A 25,607-nucleotide genomic window follows, 5' to 3' on the forward strand; every position below is an offset into this window, starting at 1 on the left:
TGCTACTCCCACCTCGCGAGCTCTCGCGAGAGCGGCGCGCGCCCACCCCTGCCCCTCCCGCTGCGGCCCCAGTCCTCACATTCCGAGCACCTTTGCAGCCGCGGACCGCGCCCCGCGAGGACCCTGGGGCCGCCCGGCCGGTGGAGACCAGGCCACCCGATTGGGGGTCGTGGCCGAGCGCTCCGAGCTGCTTAGCTGGGTTTCCGCGGTCAGGAAGGAAGTGGGCTTCAACTCTGGGGTGGCTCAGTCCTGCAGTGAGGGATGAATTGCCGCCAGAGTTCTGCCCACTGTGAGGGCTGAGTTGAAAGGTTATGGAGTCTCCCTGCTAGGTGTATAAAAACAGGAGGGAATTTCATCTGTTTGGAATGGTTTGGGTGTGGTTCCCCCAGAAAAGAGGAAAGGATCTAAATGGGTTTTCAAGGTCTCTGTCGTGTTATGGGCATATTTTAAAACCCTGAACTAGGAGATGGTCGGGGTCCATCACTGTCTCTACAGGCAAGCCAGGCTGTCGTCAGCAGCTGGGAAAACTGCTGTGGTGACATATTGAAGGTATGTGGAGCATTTTAAAATAGTCTAAAGCCTTGCCCTGGGCCCCTTAGCTATGAAATGCAAGTCCCTCTATGACGGGGACTGAATCCTTTCTAGCTTCTAGAATGTCTTGTCCATCAGAGTGCTGGATGGCTGTAATGGACTTGAGCCTCACAAATGCTTAACTAGCGTTGTCACTGATGACCAGGCTACCACAGCATTGTCAGTTTGGGTACCCATTAATTTACAAAGAGATGTCCATCTTCTTTACTCACAACACCCATCAAATCCACAAATCAGTTTTCAAAGAATCTGAACAAAACTTAAAATATGTGCTGCTAGTAACCCACTTTGGGCTAATAGAATGCCAATATGAAATGTACTCTGCTGAGTTTATGCACTATTAGTTTGGCATGTTGGTAAATCAAACCATTTTTAAAAACAGAAGAAATTATTGAAGATTTGATGCTATCTCAGGAACAGCAGAGGTCACTGGAGTAATTTGAAAAGACCAAAGTTTCCAAAGATGCTGGGAAGGAGAGGAAAGGAAGAGTTATCTTACTATAATGAAAAGAATGGATTTATGGCATAAAAGCCCTGTGTTCCAGATCTTGGTATGGTACTACCTTACTCTATAATTCCTTAAGGGTTTTCTGAAAGTAAGACTTGAATTACCAGATTAGGATATTATCTTTTACTTTGGGAAGAGTAAGTCAGTTAACCTATTGGAACAACAGTTTCGCCCCTTTAAAATGAGGGCCTTAGTATTACACAATCCAAAGATATCTTCCAGTTCTAAAATTCTGTCATGCCAGGGGCTTCCTTCACATGACTGGCAGTCAACTTCCATCTGCTCCCTGACTTGGTAGGCTGGCTTATGTACTGGTGCTTTTGGTTTAACACAGTTTAAATGAATTCCTGTGACTCTGAGTCAGCACAATGATTGGCAGAGAACAGACTCTGCAAAAACACCTGCTGAGTTCTTCTTTATCATACCATTAGGAGAATTGTCTGAAATTAACAGCTGATAAAACTTAAATATATTGGTCCTAAAAACATGAGAAGTGTCATGTTAATAATAGAGAATATAATTCCAGAGGTTAGACATTTAAATCAAACAATGGGCTATCACTTAAAATTATTCAACACTTCAAAACTTTGGGGCAATTTAGAATCAAAGAGAGAGTATATTCAAATAGAGATTTCTAATTCCGATTTCTGCTTCACCAGTCAATATTTCATACCGCTCTTTTCCTAAAATTTCAATTTCAAGAAGTTACTCTCCTGATCAAACTCTTATTTTGTTGATAAATCTTTGCTTATGAAGCAAGATTATTAAAGTTTGTATTCTAACCACGTTTTCAAACAATTGGAATTATAACACAAATAGAATGAATATTCTTCACTTTCTTCAGATATTCACTTAAGTTACTTTCTTGTAATAATAAACAAGTAAGTATATTTACATATAAATATAAACAAACAAGATAATTATAAATTGTGGTGTGATATAATATAATGAGACTCACAGGCCTAAGCCAGAGATCTGGATTTTATCTGAAGAACATCGAGAAGTCAGTTGGGAAGTAAAATAGTAAGGTAAAATAAATAATCTGAATAACATTTTATTTTTTTAATGTGGAAAATTTCAAACATATACAAAGGGGAAGAAATTAGCATAACAAATCCATCACACAGCTTCAACAATTATCAGCTCATGATCCTTGGCTAACATTTTAGACAGATCACTCCCCTTGTGGAAAATGGACTAGAGGGGCCAACATGTCAGCAGGGAAGCCAGAAGACTGTTGTAACAGTTCAGTTGTTTCTCAACAATTGTGACTTGGTTTAGGGTGGTGTCATTAATAATAGAAGAAAATAATCTCCAGGTAAAACCAACAGCACTTGGTGACTGATTGATTGATTGATTATGGGGATTGGAGAAAAGACTTCAAAGATTACTCCTGTTTTTTGGCTTTAGTAACAGGTGGGTGGTGCTGCCATTTATTGAAGTAGGGAAAATCTGAGTCACAATTTTGAGGTGAAACTAAAAGTTCCATTTTAGATATGTTAACACTTAAATGTCTTTTAGACATCAAAATAGCCATGTCAGGTAGAGTTTTGACTACTGTGCAAAGCCTGGGGAGAGATCTGAACTGGAAGGATGAATGCAGGACTCCTAAGTAAATAAGTAGAATTCAGAGCCATAAGGTGGGCTTCCAAATAGGAATTTATATGCCATATAAGAACAGGCATAGCAAAGTGTTACGTTTAAGCATCTGTGTTCTGTCTTCTTTTCTCAGATATTTCAAATTTCTGATCACCATTTACTTCCTCTCCCTTGGCTGTATTTATATTCTCCTTTTCTCTCAGGGTGAGGGTTTCTACAACCTTAAGGAAAATGATTCATCATACTTTGTTACAGCATAAATTAATCACTTCCAATGTGTTAATTAACATGTTACCCTTCCCCAAGAAGACACCATTAGAGCCAAGTTTCCAAACAGATGAAAGGAAATTTCTCCTTATAGAAATATTTCAGTTTTAAAGAAAAGAAATAGGAATGATTGAATTATTATTAGAATATCACCATTTTTGCAACCCCTACTGGATTAATGGCTCTAGACACTGATCACCAACAGCTGAGAGAGACAAGCACATTGTATGTGCATCCTGATGGAAGAATATATCATCACCTGTAAAGAAGTCTTGACAACAAAATAGAACCTGAATCTGGTCAAGCCTTTAAATCAAATTTATCAACTTACAGAAATACAGGGAACAGAAGAATATGGTAAAGAACATGTGAAATGACACCACCTGGATGCAGTCAGCAAAATCCAAACTGGGGAAACTGTGCAGGATCTAATTTCTTCACTAAATGGATTGCAGGGAAAAGTAGAGCTGAAGGAGAAACTTAGAGGTCGAAAGAAATATGAGACATATCAACCAACGGTAATGTGTAGATTAATTTGCATCCCTGATTCAAACAAGCAATCTGAAAAAGAATAACAACAAATAGTTATTTGTTATAAATGTCATTTATAGACAATTGAAAAATTTAAACACTGGATATTTGATGTTACTAAGGAGTGATTATTAATTGCGGTGATGATGTTGTGGCTATGTTTTTATAAGAGCCCTTATTTTTTAGAAATATGTACTGAAATATTTACAGATGAAATAATACTGGGATTTGCTTCAGAATAATGTGTGAGAGGAAAGGAAGTAGGAGTGTAGAGGAAGCAAGATTGGCTGTGAGTAATAATTGTTGAAGCCAGGTGATGAGCACGTTAGGATCATTATACTGTGCTGTCTGCTTTTGTTTAGTTTTGAAATTTTCTATAAGGAAAAGAAAGTGAGCAAATAACAGGTCTCATTCTGAAAAGGCCGAGGAAAAGTGTTATTATTAATAAGAATTCAAATATTCAAATGTTGATATAGAAGATGAATTTTGAGACTAAAGAGTTCTTTCCTTGCCCTCACATTCTCCGGCTTTTTCTGCCTGTATCTAAAAAGGTGTTCTTTTATCTGTAAAACTCAAAGCAAATGCTCCGAATGCCAGAGAGAAGAAATGCTGGATTCAAACCCTGTGGCTAAATCTGAGCCTCAGTTATTTCTTGGGTAGCTGTTCTTTTCTGATTCAGAAATGTGATCTGACTCTGAAAGAATAGATACCTGAACAACAAACACTAGATAAAGTATACCTGGGCAGCAGATCCTTAGTAACCTGATAAAACGCGTTCTGTTGTGCAGGACTGTTTTGGTTACATAATATCTAGATTGATGTGGTAATTGGTCCTTCTAATTAGTTTATTACATAATAGTATTTTCATTTTTTTAGCTATCATTGACTGAATATTTCTTTTTAGCTATCATTGACTGAATTTTTTAGCTATCATTGACTGAATATGGGTCAGTCACTCTGCTAGGCTTTTCGTATATTTTACCCCTTTCATTTATTCCTTGCACTGCCCCTGAGGTATTGATATCAGGTGTTATTTCCCTCTTGTATAGACAGGGAAGCTAGTGATGAGAGGTTATGTACGTAACTTGCTCAAGATCACATAGCTAGTAAGTACAATCTGAATTCAGTACAGCCCATTTCCTTCCCCTCTTCCCAGGATGACCTAAATTAGAATGAATATATTCTAAATGAATTTTGGCATGCTACACAATTCCACTTCACATAGCTAGCAATTCATCTTGATCCTTAATCAGTGCTCTTTAGATTTTAATTCTGTATCTTCATTAACTACAAACAAATGAATAATTATAAATGCTCCTCAAGGACATATTATTTTAATGTCATAGAAAAGAATGAAAGTATTAAATGTTGGTTCATGAGGCTTGGTGTCTCTCTGCATTCATTTGTCACTAAAAGCCATAAAGCATCAAAGCACAAAGCTTTTTATTTAATAATGTTACAGTGGAAGAAGGATCTTCCCTTGATCCCAAACCTAACCCCTACCCTTCCCTTCAAGCTGTTCATTCCTTTAAGAATGAAGTTTGGGCATGAGAATGCTAGAAGTAAGAGAATGATGAGGTGCAAATCATTCATTACCCACTCAACAAGTATTTATTGTCTGTTATGGGCCTCTGTGAGCAAAAAACAAGGATATACCCTGCCATCATGAATCTGTAGATCATTGGGAAATACAGGCAATCAAACAAAAGCAAAATTAGAAATTGAGTAAGAAATTGTCAGGAAGGAAAGTCCATGTTGTATGTGAGTGTTTTACAGGTGCCTCGCATATTTTGATGGTCAGAGAATTGGATCCTGTGCATTCAGAAATGAATAGTATGTATTTACTCCTGGCGTTTAAATTCATGTTATATATATAAACAACATAGTTTAATAAAGCTTGTACTTCCCCTCTCATCATTGCCAAACGCTTTCGTTGTCTTGAAGCACTGTGATACAGAAATTCATTTTTGTTTTTGAGAAGCCAATCTTTTAGAACTTTTCAGAAGGTGCTACTTTGAGTATAATTTTGAGGATCTAGGTTTATGGGACAATATCCTAAAAGATTTCTTGCATAGACCTTGCACTTGCTCAGTAAGTGTTGAATTTCTTGATCTGACAAGTTTACTATTGTTTTTAATTAATTGTTTTTCCCACTAAACTTAAACCATGTAGCCACTTTTCCAGTCAGCTGCAGGGGGGAAGGAGGAGAAAGACTCCTTTTTGAAACTATTCAGAGCTGCTTTTCCCCAATTGATAGGACATTGCCAAGGTCAGAAAGCCTAAAATTAACTCCAGCAGCTGTGTTTTGGTTTGCTTCATATAGCACACGGGCTCAGGGGGCTCAATCTGCAAGTCTTGCTTGCTGCTTAAATCTGCTGTGCTCTTAAATGTGTTTGCCTGGAGTGTGCGTTGTGCACAAGATGTGGTAACTAAGCAGCTTGAAAGAATATGGGGACTAAACAAATACGTCTCTCCTTTAATCTGAAAAAAAAAAGCCTAGCAACAGTGTGGTGGGTGTAGGGGTGGGGGATGGAGGGGTCTGAGCATGTCAGATGAGAGGCTTAATTTCTAACCTTGCTGAAGTTTCCCAGAGAGCAGGCTGCTGACGTGCTGTCAAAGACCAGGAGATGATGGTGTAGTTTCAAGGAGTCTATGTTTTTAGCCCACCCATCTCCATGAGGTCCTTAGCATGAAGGACCATATATAGGCAGAGAGAGTATCCGAACTGGCTGCAACTTAAAAATACCCTAAGAATCAGCAGCTGTTACTTTCACCCACACAAATTCACTGTTGGCTTAATTAAATTGTGCCTGTTCTCAAGCCCTGCAACCCTTTGGGTTGTGCCCTAGGTAGTTAGGCTGCCTCCCCCATCTCCATTCCGTTCCTCAGTGTAACTTACAGCAGAATGGATGAATGCAAAGGGTCACCTTATGAGCAGTCTGGTTTGCATCAATGTAAGTAATGAAATGTGGAAGTCAAGTCTTGAATCCCTGCCTGTGTAACCACTGGACTCCGGGGACCCTAGGCAGTCCCTAGTCTTGGCCATTTGTTCTCTCTTGCTCATGGCTGTTACCGCACCCTCTTCTTGGCATCTCTCTTATGTTTTCCATTGTTGTCATAGTCACAACCTGAACAAGCCACAGTCCTCTTAGAGCTGGAGACACGAGCTACTGCTTTACATGGTATAATTCCCCTGTCCTGAACCAACAGGAATCTGGCCCCATAGTCAAACCATTTGTTTTCCCTCAGGAGAAATATTCCAACTCTCCCAGATCACTGTCCTTAAGGTTGTTTGGCATCAGGGCAACCAGGAAGCATCTATAGGGAAGGAGACCAAGATACTCAGTCCCACCCTGAAATATCTGACCCAGAATATCCAGATCCCTTATTTATAGTTTGTATTCTGTGTTTCCACACCAGTCATTCCTTTTGAGTACAGGACAAAGGGATTTAGTAAAATAAAACCACAATGGGCAGGAAAATTTCCTATCCAAAGTAGAACTTTTAAAGGAGGCGATCTTCTAATGCACTCCTTATGAAGGATCTATCTGAGATCGCCCTGGAACCCTGCAGAATTAGGGACCATTTACAACATTCAGTCAGTAACATTCATTGAAGATCTACCATGAACCAGTTACCCATGGTAAGGGTGATGGTACAAAAGAAATACACAACATTACAACCCTCAAGGAGCTGGTTTCTAGTGGCAGAGATTCACATATAAATAACATAATTACAGCATGAAATCATCCCTCTTGTAACAGGATTATACGGAAAGGGCTATAGGAACCCAGCTAGTGAGTGTTAATTTGAGGAGGAAGATTGGATCAGAGAGAGTTTTACCCAAAAAGCAAGTCCTAAAGGGTTAGTAGATTTTCTCCAGGTAAGGAAGGTGATAGAGACGTAAGAGGCAGACACAAGGTATTGCAGAAAGATGATGGAGCATATATAAAGCCCAGAGGCATGAAAAACTACACGTGTAGGTAAAGGAAATGTTAACTGCTGCAATGATTTATACCTTATTATGAACTCTCGTTCATTTGACTTAAATATTTATTAAGCTTTGGGGATATACTAGGGTACAAAACTAAGTCTCTACCCCAAGAAGTTTACATTCTAATGAGGAGGAGATATTCTGAGTTTGTCAATGTATTAACTCTCTAGTTGTATTTGCATTTTAATTATCCCTAATCATGACATGAAATCCCAAGCCTTATTAAAGGAATATTTTAAAAGAATAAAGGTATCAAGAATCAAGTAGGGAGGAAATTCTGGAGTCACAGTATCAAGACAAAAGCAGACAGGAGTTCCAATGCTCGTTTGAACTCTGCTTTAGTTGATATCACAGAGTCTCACAAACCCAGTCCTACAGGAGGTGCTGTGAATATTTAAAGTACAGCCTTTAGCCATAGACTCAATGGCTGCATGGTCACTTGGCGGGTCTAAAATTGGAGTAGGTGTGTGTGTGCAAAGAAATTAGGATTGACCCACAACACTGTTCTCAGGAGCAAAGCCTCCCCTTTCTCCCCTTCTTCTTTCCTCCCCCTGGCAACCTCCAGCGACCTGTGTCATCTATCAGAGTCACTATCTCAGGGCTGTCATGCTTGCCAATTCCATAAATCTTCCCTAGATCATCAATAGCCTTCACAGGAGTGGGGATGGGGGGAGGGGGTGGCTACACAGCATGACTCAAAAGGCCAGTTCCTCCCAGGAGGCCTCAGTGATTACTCTGGATAAAGCAGCTCTTTGTTCCCTGTGATACTCTGGAGCCAACTGTTGCTGCCTGTCCTGCCATGGCCCTCAGAGAACTTGTGTAATCATGGAAGAATGTGAGAATCTAAGCCAGTGCTGGAAATAGATCACAGGATCTTCAGGAAATAAGAGAAACTAATATTTATTTTCTATTGTGTGATTTTCTGCCAGTAATCTTGCAAGACTCTTTATATCTCATTTAATTCTCAACACACCCCTAGGAGGCAGATGTTATTGGCCCAGTTCTCTGGATGAGGATATTAAATCACATCTAATATACGTGGTATCAGATCCAGAATTTGAACCTAGATTTACCTAATTAGTGGGGAATCAAAACATCCTAGAGCTTTATATGGTTGAAGAGTTGGGATTTTAAGTAGAACGGAAACACAGCATTATATAACATTGAGTTACATAATAAGAAATTTGCCCGCTTTAAATTCATTTTCGTTTCTTCTGATTGTATCAGGAAGGAAATCTTGGTTTGATGCTAGTATGTCTTAAACACCTTTCTAATACTTTGTTTCCCTTTCTAAGAATTAGACCCAGAGATGTCAGCAGGCAGTAATATCTAGGTAGAGCTTAATAATGTTTGCCCTTACTTGAATTTATTTATGTTCTTCTACTGCAGAAGGCACGTGATGCTGGTTTTCATTTGTAGTGGTGATACAAATTAAGGCCTATTGGTTAAGCTCAGGATCTCCAGCATCATACCGTCCAGATTCAGCTACTTTCTAGCTGTTTGACCTTGGGCAAGTTAATCAACCCTCAGTTTCCTCCCCTGTAAAATAAGTTTAATGGTATTAGCTATCACATAAGTTTGGTGTGTGGATTCAGTGAGATGTTGTGTGTTAAGCACTTAGAAAAATAATTTTTAAAAAAGAAAAATATTTAAGATACACTGTTGCTCAATAAATGTTTTTGTGAAATTTAAAAGAAAGTGAACTGATTTAAATCGGGATTTCTCATCCTTGATACTGCTAACGTTATGGGCCAGATAATTCTTTATTAGAGTCTGTGCTGTGTATTGTAGGATGTTTAGGAGTATCCCTGCCCTCTGTCCACTAGGCGCCAGTAGCTCCCAGTTGTGACAAACAAAAAACTTTCCAGACATTGCCAAATGTTCTCCTGGGGGCAGAATCACCCCTGATTGAGAACCACTGATTTAGAGGAAAATATCAGATAAAAACTATATTTAGATATGACAACCATTTCAACATATAATGGGAGAAACTGAAGTTTGGGAAACACTGCTCTAAGACAGTGCTATTTGAAATTTAATTCTAAAAATCAGAGAGTAGTATTTTTAGTTGCAGGTTTTGGACTATATTCTAAGTTTCCTATCAAAGCTGAAAATACTCAAACAACTTAGAAGGGGCTAGACTAGTAAGTGCATGAAATTTAACCCCCCCCCTTTTTTTTTACTTCCTTTTTCTTCTCCTGCCTTCTCTTCCAGTCTGCCACCCAACACCTCCCTCTGCACACACACCCATGAGCTGACAGGCAACATCTTTTGTCCAGACTTCTTATACCCCTGCCTCCCAAAGCAGGGTGCTCTTCCCTTCTCCCAAGGCTCTAGTCCCTGCTTTTTGAATGCATGTAAATGTAAAAATGTAACTGATGCCATATCACTTAGTATGTTTTCAGTAACAGACGGCAAAAGACTATAACCTCAAATGGTTGAAATTAGGAGGAAATCTATCGGCTTGCAGAAATGAAGTTCAGAGATTGGGAGGTCTCTGAGTGATGTTAATTCTGGGGCTCCAGCTCCATTTTTCTACAGTTCCCTTGAGTCTGGCCAGCTTCATCCTCTGCTTTGTGGTGAATTGGCTACAGCAGTTTGGGACCTCGCATTCACACCCAACCATGTTCAGAGCATGTTAAAAGAAATTTGTCTCTGAAAGTTATCCCATGCCTTTAATGAAAGTTCAGCCTTAGGTTGTTCAGCCTTGTAAGTTGTTTGCTTTCAATGATTTGCAATGATGCCAAAAAACCCTTATCTCTGAAGTTCATTAGTTTACTGGGTTGTTGATAGATTAAATGAGGTAAGTGAAAGCACTGTAAACTGGTTTGTAAACTGATAGGTAATTGTTAAGATATCTTTTCTTGGAAGGGTCTTTTTAAAAAGAATAATAAATCTACTCAACTAGTCATTCATAGTAGAGTTTATTATGCAAACACTCATGGAACAACAATGGGGAGTGAATGTCAAACAAACCTTAAAACTGGTGCCTTAATCCAAGTAAGTCTCAAGGAGAACTGGTGATTGACTCTAGACTCAAGACGGCTCTGGAGTACTCAGCAATAGAATTCACAAACCTTATTATGCTCTGCATTGGTGTGACCTTGCTATATTAAATGTTTCTACTTTCTTCCATCCTGCTCCCAACTGGCTAATTATTTCTGCATTTGTAATTCAAATTGCCAGGATGGGGATGATGATTGACTTAGCCAATAATTCATCTATTTTTGGACAAAACCGTTTACCTGGGCCACATTAGAGGCCACTGGCCAGCTTGTAGGGAGAATGCGCTTGGTCTCCATGATTGATTAATAATGTGTTTCATAACCTAAATGAATGTCATTTCACACTACATAGTGTGTTTTTGCACACATCAAGAAGTTGATTTAAGTAAATGGAACATGTGAATACATCAGTGCTCCCTAATTAAACTGTAAATTTAATGCAATTCTCTACCCAACAAATAAACCCACAGATGGAGATTAAAAAAAAAAGAATTTTCAGAAAAACTTAAATGTGCAAGTTTAGTAAAAAATTTAACCAAAAATTTAAAAAATAAAGGTAGTGAGAGCTGGTCAGCTTACCAGTTATTAAAACATTATAAAATTACAATGTTTAAAAATTTGCAAAGAAAGCTAGATCAATGGAACAGAAGGAACAGAAACAAAAAACATATAAAATTAATACAAGAAAAATAGATTATTCAGTAAATGATGATGAGACAACTGGATAGCCATCTGAAAAATCTTGGATCACTACTTAAATTTCTTATGCCAAATTATATTGTAAGTGGATCAAAATTTTACACATAAAAATTGAGTCATAAAAATGCTAGAAAAAACACTGAAGAATTTCTAATAACCTCATTAGGGAGAAAACCCTTCAAGCTTGACATAACTCCAGAATCCAAATCCAAACAGATATTCACAGCAGATATTGAGAAATCCGATAAATGAAAAATAATTTGCCAATAGTGAAGATATTAATAACAAAATATTTAAATGGATAAATTAGGGGAAATATTTACAGCATATTACAGAGGTAGTCCTTATTTCTTTGCTTTATAAGCAGCTCTTTTAATTCAATAAGAAAAGATCACAACACAATTTTTTAAAACGGGGAAAAATACATAAATAGAATGTTTTACAGCTATTAAATAGATGAGGCACATTCATATAAACTGATTTTGGATGATCTTTCAAATTATTAGTAAGAGATAAAAGCAAAGATACAGAAAAACAGTATCTATTATTTATTTTAAAAAAGTAAGAGGGAGGGAAGTATTTGAAAGACTGGGTTATTAATTTCCTAGTGTTGCTATAACAAATTGCCACAAATTTAGTGTATTAACACAACATAAATTTATTACCCTATAGTTCTGAGGGTTAGAAGTCCAGATGGGTTTTACTGGGCTATGTTTCTTTTGAAGACTGTAGGGGAAAAGAATTCATTCCTTGACGTTTTCCAGCTCCTGGAGGTTGCTCACAATCCTTGCTCTTGGCCTTGTATCACTCCAGGTTTTGCTTCTGTCATTACATCTCATTCTCTCACTCTTCTGCCTCTCTCTTCTATCTTTTAAGGACCCTTGTGATTGCATTGGACCCACCCAGTTAACCCAAGATAATACCCCATCTCAAAATCCTTAATTTAATAATATTGCAAAATCCTTTTGCTACGTAGAGCAACAACACAGTGTCAAAGAAAAATCAGAGCTGTGTTAAATCAGTGAAAGCAGGTTTTATTCAGCTACTGCAATGGGGGAAAAGAGAACTCAGTATAGAAGTTTAACTCTGGGTTTAACTCTGAATACAACATGGACAGGTGGGGATTTATAGCCAAGGAACAAGGTGGAGATCAGTGGGTGAGAAGTTACTGGAAGAAAAATCAAGGGTAGAAGGGGATTTCTGCTAAAGGCAGTCCAGGGTGATCAGATATCACCTGGGGGATGGTGGAGGATAAGGAATCAGATATAGAGGGTGATTAGTTATCAAGGGTGCGGGTTGTGTCTAAACTGACTTAAAAGAACTCTTGCTAAAACTGGGCAGTGCAGACAAACATGTCAGCCCAAAGGTTGAAGCCTACTTGAAAAGATGGATCAGAAGAGGCCGACTACAGTTTGATAAGGAGACAGCCTTCGTCAATAGTTATAAGTTCCAAGGATTAAGATATGGGGGTTATTATTCTGCCTACCATACCAGGCAAATCAATTATCCAAAGAGAATCAACTGAAAAACTATTATAAGCAATAAAATAATTCATTAGAGTGGCTGAGTAAAAAAAATTAATATACAAAACACAACATCCCATCTGTCCAGCAACTAAAATGATAAAATACATAGAAATATATATGTCCTTGATTATACAAGAAAACTGTAAAAATGTCATTGGGAAGGGAAAATATCAACCTGGGGAGTATAAATAGGAAGGAGAATTATTTTTCAATGTGTCTTGTTTTGCATCATTTAAGTCATTTCATAGCCATCTTCTGTTAAACACGTGAATCTGATCTTGTCACTACCGACTTAAAATTCTGCATTGGTTTTTTGGTTGTTGTTGTTGCTTGCCAGAATTGTTTTTGTGGGCTTATTTTTGTTTTTGTTATTGCTGTTACCCAACTTCCTTTTCCTATTTTTGGAAAATCTGCTGTTGTGTATGGTTTCAGTAGGACTCGGTGCCCATCTTTTACTACGGACACTGAAGGGGGGAGGAATTGGATCTTCCTGCCCAGGGCATTGACCCTGCAGGTGGTTATACAGAACCAAGGGACGCTGAGATCTACTCACGCGAACCTGCAGAAGCATCCCACGTGTGTGGAGGTGGCCTCCTAGCCAGTCTATTTATAATTTAAAAGCAACTATTGACTTTCTTTTTTTTAACCTGAAGGAGCACCTTGTTTTTTTCTGTTTTTCAGATCTTTATCTTCCACTTCTTGCTAATTTTGTGAATCCTGCAAACTGTGTGATATGTGTGTGTGTGTGTGTGTTTTCCTATTTCTTGCAACAACCCCCCCCCAATTCCAGATATCAGTCAAACCCCTTAGTAAGTCATACAAGGCCCTGCTTTTATTTTCAGGCTTCTCTCTAGTCTGCCTTATCCCCAGGACATACCTGCATTTTCCATAATTTCCCAAACACACCATGCCTTTTTACCCCTCCATAACCAACAGGAATGTTTTCTTCTCCAGAGGTAAATGCCTTCTGAGCTTTTAATACCCACATAATTCAACTATAATTTCCCTGCATCATCCCCTCATAGTACTTTCTCTTCTACTTCTGTGGTCTGTTACAGTATTTATCATATTATGTTTGAAGTATCTGAACTATTCTGTATCAGACTGAGAAGTCCGAGGGTTGATCAGACTGTAGTCTGGTCCAGCACATGGTATGTTGAGGCATCTTAATAAATATTAGTTGACTACATGAATGAAATTAATTAAATGTATTTTTGATGATTCAAGATTATTATGACCACCATTAACCTTTTTTGGTCCATTTCACTATAGCTCTTTGGGGATACAAAAGGGTAAAGGATGATTTGTTCCTTTAGAAATTTATTTTTTATTTAGCAGCTTAAAAATAGCTTCCATATATATTTTCTTAGTTGATTATTGTTAGAATCATATGTAACAAAGTAGGATAATGAGTTTCAGAGAGATTGAGTAGCTTTCCTAAGGTTACATGACATATATAAGTGGTAATAATAAAATTAATAAAAGAAAAACATGTAGCATTTACTTAACACTTACTTTGTCCAAATACTTTAAAAAATTTTTTTACTTGCTGTATCTAATAAGATCCCTTCCACCACATGGTAAGTACTATTATTATCTTCGTTATTTGGATGGGGAAACTGAGATCACCAATTAGGAAATGGTAAAGCTGAACTTGAACTATTGATATGGAATCAGTGTCCCAGGTCATGCTTCTCTGGTCATTTTACTGTATCCTCCTGCTGCTCTCAACAGCCATGCTTATGACTTCTTATCACTTCTTTTCGTGCTATTTTCTTGCAGTGCCATCTTGTTGCTGCTAATTTACTATTTCTTATCTGTGCTGGAAACCAGGTAAGTAAACTTACTAATATTTATGTCTAAAATAGAAGGAGGAAATGAATGAATAGCTATGGTTTCTGTAATGTCTTTTATGGGAAAAATATTTTTTGTTATTGTTCACTTCTTGGTTCTCCATCATATTGTATTTAGTAAAATTGCCTCTTGTCAAACAGCTTTATTTGAATTAATGCAATTAACCTGAACACAAGTTTCTCTAAGTAGTCAGTGAGGTGCTGGAGTGGCAATAATCTGGAAGTCATAATCTGTTTTTCAGCACTTGAGCTCATCCATCTGAAGGAGAGAGACACTAACTGGCTCAGTGAACCTACCACAGTGTTTGTGCTACAAACTGCTTCACAGTGTTAAATGGCTGAAATGATAAATGTGTATACCTTGTCAAAGGAGCAGAGCTCACAGCTTCAGAAAAGCTACTGAGCTCTAGAACACCTGTTAGAAATTGCCCTTTTGTCAGTTTATGCTTTCATTGATATATATTTCTCTTCTGTACTACAACTTCTTTTTTTTATTGTTCTTGCATATGTGTGTATAGCAAAAAAAGGTCAGAGAGCTCGAATTTGCCTCTAACACTGGTGGCAGAGAAAAGCCCACTTTTGTATGTGTACTAATTAAAATGGTGCAATAATGTGTAATTACCCATGCATAGGTATTCATGTAATGTTTCATTCATGCAAATGTTTAAGAATCTGATTTCATTCATTCACTTCATTTCATGCACATTTACCATGTGCCCAGCACTCTATATGTACAAGAAGTATAGTAGGAAACAAAATCAGTACGGTTCCTACCCTCATTGAGATCACGTCTCAGTGATGTGCAGCCGTATTATAAATCAGCTTTTGCTTTTAATTTGTAACCCAATGTCATCATAAAATACTACCTATAAAATTTTTATAGCAATGTGAAACTTCCAAAATACACTCCCTTGAAAAATATAGGTCTAAATATAATCATTGGATTTTAATGCTGAAATAATTTTTGCTTTTTATTATTTTTTTATTTTATTTTATTTTTCATTTAAGTGAAGTTAGTTACAATGTGTCAGTTTCTGGTGTACAGCATGATGTCCCAGTCATGCATATACATACATATAATCTGTTTGATATTCTTTTTCATTAAGGGTTATTATAAGATATTGACTGAAGTTCCCTGTGCTATTTTTTAAAATTTGTTTTTATATATAGTGGCTAACATTTACAAATCTCAAACTTCCCACCCTCCTTTTCCCCGGTAACCATTGTTAACTATGTCTGCAAATCTGTTTCTGTTTTGTAGATGAGTTCATTAGTGTCCTCTTTTTTTCTTTTTTTTAGATTCCACATATGAGTGATACCATATGGTATTTTTCTTTCTCTTTCTGGCTTACTTCACTTAAAATGATGATCTCTAGATCCATCCATGTTGCTGCAAATGGCATTATTTTATTTTTTATGGCTGAGTAGTATTCCATTGTATAAACATATCACATCTTCTTTATTGAATCATCTGTTGATAGACATTTAGTTTGTTTCCATGTCTTGGCTATTGTATATTGTGCTGCTATGAACATTGGGGTGCATGTATCTTTTCGAATTAGAATTCCCTCCAGATATATGCCCAGGAGTGGGATTGCTGAATCATATGGTAAATCTATCTTTAGCTTTTTGAGGAATCTCCATACTGTTTTCCATAATGGCTGCAGTAAACTACATTCCCACCAACAGTGTAGGAGGGTTCCCTTTTCTCCACACCCTCTCCAGCATTTATCGTTTGTGGATTTTTTAATGAAGGCCATTCTGACTGGTGTGAGGTGATACCTCATTGTAGTTTTGATTTGCATTTCTCTGCTAATTAGCAATATTGAGCATTTTTTCATGTGCCTATTGGCCATTTGTATGTTGTCATTGGAGAATTGCTTGTTTAGGTCTTCTGCCTATTTTGGGATTGGGTTGTTTGTTTTTTTGTTATTAAGTTACATGAGCTCTTTATATATTCTGGAAATTAAACCTTTGTCAGTCATATCATTTGTGAATATTTTCTCCCATTCTGTAGGTTGTTGTTTTGTTTTGCTTGCGGTTTCCTTTGCTGTGCAAAAGTTTTTAAGTTTAATTAGGTCCCATTTGTTAATTTTTTGCTGAAATACATTTTTAAATGGGCATGTGTTATGCTCTTCTGCTGAGCTGTACATTTCATTAGGTATTATATCAATTTCCTATTGCTATCATAACAAATTGCCTCAAGCCTGGCAGCTTGAAAGAACACAAATTTATTATTTTACAATCTGGAGGGCAGAAATCCAAAGTGGATCTCACTGAGCTAAAATCAGGTTGTCATCAGGGCTATGTTCCTTCTGGAGCCTCTAGGGGAGAACCCATTTCCTTTGCTTTCTAGCTTCTTGAGGTGGCCTCCATTCCTCGACTTGTGACCTTATTCCTCCATTTTCAAAGTAAAACACTACTTCATTAACTGTGGTGAGATTATGGGAATTATCTTAATTTTTTTTCTTTTCAGCTTTGTTCTGATGGACCATGTTTTCTTTTTATAATATGAAAAAAAGAAAATTTTAACAAGAAGATTCTGTTCAGAAAAGACTTTCAAGTTCTGTACAGCTGGAGCATAAGTGCATAGCACAGATCAGTAGGAATTGAGGCTGTTCAGATCTGGTTGGAACCAGACCAGTTTTGTAGCCTTGGTAATGGTCTGAGCTGGACCTGATGAGCAGTGGGGACCCATGGGGGATTTTTAAGCAGATAAGTACTAATCAGATTTGTAACTTAAAAATAAGTGTAATTATAGATTTTATTAAACTAAGATAAACTTTACTACTCCTTTGTAACCCCACCTATTTCCCTCATTCCCCCAGCCTCCAATATGCTTTTTTGAATATAAATAACAAACTAGAAGCAAAACAAAACTGGTTTATTTCTTAATTCTGATGAATCTAGCCATCTTCCTATCAAATGTTACACTGAAAGGAGAAAAGCAGATAAATTACTTTTTTTTTCTTTTTAATTCATTGGTATTTGTTACAACTTTTTACTTTTCAATATATTAATATAATTCTATTCACTTGCTGAAGAGTGTATTTTGTAATAAAATCTATTTAGTGTATGAGTTTTACTTTCTGAAAAATTGACCAGTGACCATGAAGCAATAATTAAGTGAGTTCCATGTACTTAGGATTAATACTCCATAAAACTGCCCTCAGTTTTACTTTCCTAAAACACCTTGGTAAGTCAATGAAAAATCAGGCCCACAACTAGCTAAATATGAAACTGTCTCTACATTCCTATAAAGAAATAGCACTTTAATTTTTTAATGAAATGCCATTGTTATTAGTTCATAGCAGATTACTTTCACAAAATCACATACTAATGGATTATATCAACATTACTACAAATCAGACTCTACCTTATATTCAGATCTGGGCAAATGAAACCAACTTTCAGACAGAAAATTTCATATTTCTAAAAATATTGACTCATAGCAGTCATATGACAGAGAAGGATGGGGCAAGTCAATAAATAATAATTACTAACATCCAAATAAGGAACTGCAGATTTTCGAACCTTTTTCATAGATATTATACTCAGAAGAATTGATTAGGTTTTGCAACAATTATTATCATTTTCCTCCTTAATTACCTAAAAGAAGAGAAAATATGGAAGAGGTAAACACTATAAAAGTATTTATGAAATTCAAAATGCATGTTAAGAAAGAAAGTTTAAAGGGCTTGAAGACATTTTAACAATTCTCATTATCCTCTTACTTAATAATAACCCTTTTAAGAATAAAATTATGTCAGGTAATTCTAGAGCAATTTGTATTCTGGAAAGAGAATAAAGAACATAATCTCATTTGTTGGAATATGGTATAGTGTATAGAGAACTAGTTTGGGGTGAGATATCTGGCTTAAGACCTTGCTCTGTGCTGCTAGCTGTGAGACTGGGCCATGTCACTTAATTTCACTGCATCTCAGTTTTCCAATGTAACAAATGGAATTAGTATTTAGCTTGTAGGTTGTTGTGAATAAGTACACAGCAACAATGGTAACTATCATTATACATGTATAGATAGAAGTACTTGCTTTTTCCTTTATGACTGAGGTTCCCAAAGTAATGCTTTAAAGAAAAATGCTCTCCAATTTTCCTATTTTCTTTCTAGTTTTGATAATATTCTGAAAGTGTTCACATCTAAGAAGATGCCTGTACCAACATTAAGAAGAAAAAAAATCCACCTGTAAAGCATCATATACTGGGTAGTAAAATAAGGGTTAGGGAGAGTCTGTAGAAGACAGATGAATTTTGGAGAATGAGTGGATTGTTATAAACTCAGATAGTGATTCCTATTGTAGCTGCTGTTGAGATGTGGTTTCACTGCTAAAGCAAAAAAAACAAACAAACAAACAAAAAAACAAAAACAAGACCTGAATTCTTTATACAGAACCACTCTCTGAGGGGGATCTGTCAGCTATATGGGGGCAGATTTATTTTGTTGGACCATTTCCATCATGGGAGGGGCAGTACTTTGTTCTCAAAGGAATAGATACTTACTTTATCTATAGATTTTCCTTCTCTGCACGTGAAGTTTGTACCAAAACCACCATCCATGGATTTATGGAGTGCCTTATCCATTGTCATGGTATTCTGTATACTATCACTTCTGACAAAGGAAGTCTTTCCATAGAAATGAGGGGACTATGCTCATAGAATTCACTTACCCTGCCCCCCTTCATAACACCACTGGCTTGACAGAATAGTGGGATGGCTTTTTGAAGAATCACAGATAGCACTGGCTAAGTGATGTAGGCATAGCTTGTGCAGCTGTGGCACTGTCCTCCAGGAGACAGTCCATGCTCTAAATCAGATAATGGTATAGATGGTGTTCTTTCTCCTGTAGCTGGGATTCATAGGTCTGGGAATTAAGGGGGTGAGAATAGGAGTGGCTTTTTTCATCATGATCCCTAGTGATCCACTAGCAAACTTTTTGCTTCCTATCCCTGCAACTTTAGGTTCTGTTAGTATAGTCATCTTACTTCTAAAGGGAGGAATGCTTTCACTAGAGGACCAAATATTGGTTCCATTAAGCTGGAAGCTGAGACTGCCTCCCAGCCACTTTGAGCTCCTCACACTGATGAATCAACAGGCAAAGCAGATTCAGTGTGCTTACTGTGGTGATTGATTCTGACTATCAAGGGGAAGTTGGGTTACTATTGCACAGTGGGGTAAGGAAGAGTATGTTTGGATTGTGGGAAATCTCCCAAAGTGCTCTTGCTACTCCCATGTCCTACGATTTAACTCAAGAAAGAAGCTACAACAACCCAGTTCAGGTAGAACTGCTAATGACCCAGACTCTTCACAAATGAAGGGTTGGGTCATCTTACCAGGCAAGGACGATGGCTATGTGAGACGCTTGCTGAGGGCAAAGGGACTATGGAATTAATAGTAGTTATATCAGCTACAACCACGTGACCAGGAGTAAAAGTGAGATCTGTAGTAGTTACAAGTATTAAACTGAGAAAATTGCTCTAGCCACATCAGTGCTTATACAAACCTCTGTTTGCTTCGGAGTGTTTACCTACTATTTGAGTCTATTCTGGAATTTCCACTTCAGAAGGAAAATAATTTTTTTAAGTCTACTTTTTAAAATTATTTTTAAGTACATTACACAATATTAAATAAGCCAACTAAATATTTTCCACTGAAGGTTTGATTTAATAGTTTAAATATTAAAATATCACAGCTAAGGCAGTGACGGCTTCCTATTAGTTGATAAAGTGCTTTGTAGACATTCCCAAGCAGTATTCACACTTCATATTCTAGTTATTTGTTCACTGGTACAGTTCCTAGGCTGGCCTACAAGTTCTGTATAGACATATTCTTTCTCCTTTTTATATCTAGTACCAAGCTAATGTCCAGGTTCTAGAAATACTCTATCTGGGAAAAAAAAATTGTCTGCGGTATGTATGGTTGTACAAATGAATGAGCTAACACTGCATGTGTATAAATGAGTAATTCTAAAGGGACTAAAAACTGATGACTGTAAGTAAACATCTTTATAATCATTTAAGAAAGGTATAACGAAAAGAAGTTTGCAATCAGAGGGATGGGAGTTTGCTGACTTTGCAACTCATTAGTTGTTAATCATTGGGCACCTCACATAACCTTTTTAAGTCTCAATTTCCTCTTTTGCAAAACGAGATAACATCTTAACATCTTACAGCACTGTTATGAGAATTAGAGGTAATTTACACACCTGACACAATGCTTAGCTCAGAGTAGGTACTCAATAAAAGTAGTTATTTTATTGTTTACTACATGTCCAGAAGTAATTAAATAAGTCTTTGTATAAATTGTAAATTATTATAAGATATTTTTACTAGAATTTTTTAGAAAACAGGAAACAATCTATTACATTCTACCTCATAACAGGATTAAAAAAAAAAAACTTACAACACTTGTCTAAACCTTGGGAAAATCCCTCACACTTTGAGTCTTGAGACATCTTCATCTATAAAATTGACATCCCAATGCCTATCCTCCTTATGTTATAGAATTCTTAGAAGAATCAAATATGCAAATGAATTTTATAAACCGTAAAGTGATGAACAAATGCTAATTATTGTTTTTATACCTTAGATCTGAATGCTTCAGCGATAATTGTGACTTTTTTAATCACTGCGCTATCATAACAATGCATTTTTTAATCACTGTGCTATCATAACAATGCATTTTGACCTCCTTTGTCCATTTTCATAAGAAACATCAGCGCTAAAACTTGCCACTTACTTCAAAAGGTATTGTGAGCCCAGTGACTTAATGTCTGCTACAAATTCATAAAATTCTCATCCAAAGAGACATAAATGTTGCAATAGCTAAAAGAAGTTTTAAAGACTGTTTTGTATCATTCTGTATTCGCCACCATGGTTCTGCTCATTGAAAGCCTACTGTTGTTGAAGTAGACTTTAGAAACTTTTTTTAAAAAGTCAGTGGCACATTTCATCAGGCACCAAATGTACCAATGACTCTCCTCATAACCTTTATCTTATAAACTTTAGAACAAGAGCTTTGTATGAACAAACCAAAATGGCCCTCAGCAGAATAGAAACATTGATTTTGTGTGTTTATGAGGTGAGGTTCATGTTGTTTGGGTATTTTTATATGGCTTCACAGCTAATAGTTCCTAAATTTAGCTGCATATCAGAAATGCCCAGAAACCCACTCCAGATCTATGGTGACAAGAAAATATGAGGAGTCCTAAAAACAGTATTTTGAATATATTCCATGTCTGTGTTATGCATCAACCAAGCACCTCTATCTGTGGACCACTGGGAACCTCTGGCTTATCTTGCCCTAGTATTTTTTTTCTCTTCTCCACTTTTAGTGCTCTTTCCTTTGCTACTGGTTCTATACTTCTCAGGGTTCCCAATGTCAGGATGAAATCTATCTGATATGTCATTAACATCCTAGTGTGACTTAGTTAACATGCCATTTCTTCAGAAATGCTAATGGTGGGATTGGGACTCTATGATAGCTTGGGTTGGAGGTGATGGAGGGAGAAGAAGCTTTGCTTCCTGGCCCCCAGAATGACATTACTTAGGGAATAGCTTCCTTTTATTACCTTCTGATAAAATCAGCCCTGCATATAAATTATGCATCACTATACAGACATGAAATTCAGGAAGAGAGAGTGCAAGTGAAGTCAATGGAAAATCTGGATATCACCTGGAATCTTGGCTAGCAAGTCCCTAAAAAGTTTCCTGTTTTTTCTTTCTAAAATGAGAGAAAATGTCTGTGACCTTTCTTAGGGAATAGTGAACTGTTCTCATTGGAGTTATTTGACATGGGCTGATCCCCACTTGGCAGGGATGTTGTAAAGGGATTCAAACATTGGCTCAGAATCTCTCAATAACTTTAACATTTTTTTCTATCCAAAGACTTTATGACCCTCTGACATAGTAAAAGCTACTCTTTTGGTTTGATATTTCCCCAGTTTGTGACAACTAGGGTTAAAGCTTTTACTTTTGATATATGTCTGTTAGGTCCTTCAGTTTGACCGTTCCCTGGCAACTTCTGCCCAGGGCTGCCATAAGGCTTACAGAGGATGCTTTCAGGATAGTAAGATTGCCATAGACAGTCTAAACGGCTCTTGGAGTGGCTCTCATGGCCTTGGCACTCCTTATTTCTCCTGTGAATTACTGTGTTTGCCCCCAAGTAACTTCTGATCTCTTGTCCTCCTGCAATTTGTTTTCCAAACTATTGCCAGAGCCACATCTCTAAATGCAAATCTGCTTATGTCACTTTCCTGCTTCAGTGGGAACCGCATTATCTTCCAGAGAAAGTTCAAGTTCCTTATGGTGCATGTATAAGGCTTTTTAATGATCTGACTTCTATTCATCTTTTCAGCATTCCCACTATGTTGGCATTCTTGCCACAAACCATTTGCAATTCCTTCAATTCTCTAGATCTTCTTATGCTTCGGAGGTTGTGTAAAAACTGCTCCCTCTGACTAGGACAGCATTCCCTTCATTTTGCTGATCTTTATTGGTTCCTTCAAGTTCCAACTTTGGTGTCAACTCTCTTGAAATGGTCTTTGATCTATAAGAGTGTGAAAATGTCCTTTTGAAGTCCAGTGTTATCCTAATATATCTCATTATTGCAGCAAATGCAATGTGTTGCAATTGATAATTTTCTTATCCATCTTCCTTACTAGACTGTGAGAGACTTGTAAGTAGGGGCTACTTTCATTATATATTTCTCAGTGTCTAGTACCAAAAAGTGCATTAGTAAATATTTCTGAAATTAATGACCCTCAGAATAGATCACGCCTAACTCCATGATCTTCCTAAAGCATGAGGTCAGATACATGGTCAGCCTTCAAGATAACTGTTACCAACAGAAATTGTAGAGGAAAAACAAACAAATTGTGGGGGACCCTATTGAAAAACTGTCTAGCATACAAATTCTAAATGGAGAGTAGACCTAGAAGCTCACAAAGATGTCCATGAAGTTGTAAGAATGGAATAGGAACCATATGTGTACTTATAGCAGCCTCCAGTAAGTGTTTGTTATAAATGGAGCCTACAAATACAGCCAAATTAAAAATACATATGAAGATTATTAGAAAATATAGGTTTATATATTTACTGGAAAAATATCCTATACAATGTTCAATTTGGCTTTTTCATTTTTGTCACTTCTAGTCCATATAGAAATGTTACTTATAAACCCAGCATTGTATCCCTTAACCCAAACACATACACATATATATACATATAAAAAGTCTTCTGATTTTAATTCAATAAATATTTATTGAATACTGATTATTAGCAAAAAATTGTGTAGATCTGCATTATGCATCCATATGTTACATATATAGATACACATTCATATATATGTATTATACAGATAGGTGAATAGGTAGGTAGATATAAGGATTTTATGATACAGACCCTTGTTTTAAATGTAGTGGGGAAAACAGACTAAATATAGTATATATGAAACAGGTACTTCCAAGCTCTTTTTACAGTGGTGAATCTCATTCCTCTGCTGTCCTTCAGACCAGTAGGGTATGTATCTGCCCTAGACCCTAGGATATACTTGATCAGTCCCTGAGAGCTTAGCCTTCAGCTTGGTGTTTTCTAATTCTATATAATTTATTTTGAAGAAAAATATATTTTCCTGGGGAGGAGACTGCCTTAAGTCCTTGGCTACATTAATAACAAATAAATTTTGAGGTAGCTATATGCCAATTATATTTCAATTAAAAAATAAATAAATACTGAGGTGGAATCAGAGGAAAGAAACAGAATTAAAATACAACAATAACCATTTCCTTTAGACAATGTCTAAGAAAATAATAATTGTCACCACTTACTAGTTTCTTCCTGTGTGCCAGGTAACTCAATATATTGTCTCTATTTTTTAACTTAGGTAAACAAAGCTCAGAGATTAAGTAATGACCAAAGTGCGGCAGTGATGTAACCAGGATTTTATCAGAGTCTGACTCTGAAGTCTTATGCTTTTCCTAATTAAGCTATTGTTAAAGAGGGAAAAATTATTCCAAATATCATAGCATATTTACCTTTCTTTCATGCCTCCCCCCCACCCCGTGTCCTTTGTTTCTTTTGACACAGAATCTCATTTGTCTATTGTGCTTCCTTTTCCTCTCAGTTTAGAAACACAGTGTCTTCAGAACATCCTTTCATAGCAGGTGAGAACTTGTCAAAATCCCAAGTACAGCAGAATCACCAAATTTAAAAGTGATGAAACACTGCACAGACCATCATGGAAAGGATACACAAGAAACTGGTAACATATCTGAGGAGAACTGGAAGACTAGAAGACAGTGGGTAGAAGCAAACCTGTGTGTGTGTGTGTGTGTGTTTGTGCGCTTGTGTGCGCAGAGATTATTCAGAATGAGGCACACGCATGTGCAGAGATTATTCAGAATGAGGCCTAGTAACAAAGGCTTGGTTATTTTGTATTTTGTGTGTCAGTTGATGCTCAGGGCCTTGGCTCTGTTGCACCCTATCTTTTGCCTGCCTAGGAAAAGCCAGCTGATGTGACTACTTTTCAGTAGCTAGGACTAATCAAAAACACTACCACCTGATCTTTGTAAATATGGCCAGAGGATGCCACAGCCCATCATTCCAATGTCCAAATATCCTCAGTGTAAGCTTTACACAGTAGTACCGACTCAGCATCCGTAGAGAATTCAGTTTTGTGACTGCCTCATCTATCTGGAGTAAATCAGTTCCTTGTAATAATAGTGTTGACATTGTAGTCTGATAATTCCCTCAGGAATATAGTTCACATTTCCAGTCTTGTTCATTTAAAAATATTTACCATGGGGAAAAAATGGACTACTAATATAAAATAATCATTTTATTTTTATTTAAACTACTATCTCTTGACAATGTATTTCATTTAAACAATAAACTAGCTGCTCTTTCCCAGATACCTATTTTAATTTTAACAAGCTAATTTTAATTCATGAAGAAGCTGCAGTATTTAGAGGTTTATTGGTCTGTCATGTGTCAAGCATAAATATTATGATTATTATTTTTA

The 25,607-nt window shown here is 36.9% G+C and overlaps 1 long non-coding RNA gene across 1 annotated transcript; it reads left to right on the forward strand.

The window, feature by feature from the left end:
• Positions 1–68: 68 nt before the first annotated feature.
• Positions 69–15,472, forward strand: LOC116657148. The gene is made up of 3 exons (XR_004312174.1): positions 69–549; positions 14,503–14,553; positions 14,816–15,472. It is a non-coding gene; the product is annotated as an uncharacterized LOC116657148 (long non-coding RNA).
• Positions 15,473–25,607: the final 10,135 nt, after the last annotated feature.

Source organism: Camelus ferus, chromosome 2 (assembly GCF_009834535.1).
Source record: "Camelus ferus isolate YT-003-E chromosome 2, BCGSAC_Cfer_1.0, whole genome shotgun sequence".
NCBI lineage: Eukaryota > Metazoa > Chordata > Mammalia > Artiodactyla > Camelidae > Camelus > Camelus ferus.